General features: G+C 40.9%; 1 protein-coding gene across 4 annotated transcripts in view; it reads right to left on the minus strand.

Annotated features, from left to right (window-relative positions):
* PHF8 (PHD finger protein 8) overlaps positions 1 to 1376 on the minus strand; it is a 103202-nt gene that overhangs the window by 3824 nt on the left and 98002 nt on the right. The gene's annotated exons all lie outside the window — the stretch shown is intronic.

Below are 1376 nucleotides of genomic sequence, written 5' to 3' on the forward strand. Positions count from 1 at the left end.
TTTGGATGGAAGGGATGAATAAGGAGTTGTGTCACTTCTTGCAATATATTGGGTATCATCCATCCATCCCACTATAGATATACTATCCAGTGTGTAGTGAGTACCTTTATAATGAGTACCCGGACCCCTGAGAACCTGGAAAAGTGGTACTGGGAGCTTGTGAACAACTTCACCTTCTGAAATGCTACACAGCCACACAGACCAACTCAGTGATTACATTTCTTTGCCTTCTTTTGGCAACACAGGCCTATTCCTGCCTTTGGAAGATCTGACAGGCTATGGCTACCATAGGAATTTCTAGGGCACAAGAATAATAATATTAGTAATACATGCCAAGCACTGTTCTATAATTTAACTCATTTAATACTCATATGAAACATGAGAAAGAAGAATTATAATTTCAATTTTATGAGCAGAAACTGGCACAGAAAGATTAAGTCATTTTCCAGTTCTCTTGCCTAGAGAACTCCATGGACAGAGGAGCCTGGCAGGGTATAGTCCATGGGGTCGCAAAGAGCCAGACACGAATGAAGCCACTTAGCACACACAGTATTAATGATAATGATGAAAAGTTAATGTGCCTATAGTACTTACTCTGTGGCAAGTGCTGTTCTCAGAGCTTTTACACATATTACCTCATCTAATCCTCAAATAGAGTCTATGAGGAAACCGAGGCACAGAGAAATTAAGTTACTTGCTTAAGTGAAAGGGTGAAGATTTGAACTCAAGCAGCTGGCTCTGGAACACATTTTTTAAACTCTATCTTACTCCCTTCCCCAACAAGAAGTCTATAATCCAGAAAGATCTGTTCATCCATTCATTCATTCTGTTAGTCAACAATGACTAAACACATGCTTAACATAGTAGGGATACCAAGTTAAATTAGACATGTCTCCACCCTTGAGGCCCTTACAGTTTAATAAGAAACACAGAAAAGTACACATTGTAAGTATCATGAGAGAATGCTATGGAAGCACAGAAGGCCACTGAAATAAACTGGTGGTGGATGGTCTGAAGGGGTGTTAGGTAAAGGCATCTAAAAGGGCATGATTCCCAATGTGCAGAGGGAACAGTTTGTGCAAAGGCACAGAGGCCTGAGACAATCTGATACACAGAATGAATATAAATACTGTAATGCAACAGTATGACTGGTATAAATGGCATACATGAAGGGCTGATATAAGGTCAGGGAGGAGAGGTAATCAGAGAGCAAATCAAGAGGGCCTTGTGTGCTGTACCAAGGAATTCCCTTATACTGGAATGCCTCCCTATCTCCTCCAAAAGTTTAGCCTGCAAAACCCTTCCCAAATTCAAAACCTCTTCTTTGAGGTCATCCCTGATGAACTCAACCAGAAGTGAGCTCCTCAGAAGGGACT

The sequence above is a fragment of the Bison bison genome, unplaced genomic scaffold (genome assembly GCF_000754665.1).
Source record: "Bison bison bison isolate TAMUID 2011002044 unplaced genomic scaffold, Bison_UMD1.0 scf7180017864227, whole genome shotgun sequence".
Lineage (NCBI taxonomy): Eukaryota > Metazoa > Chordata > Mammalia > Artiodactyla > Bovidae > Bison > Bison bison.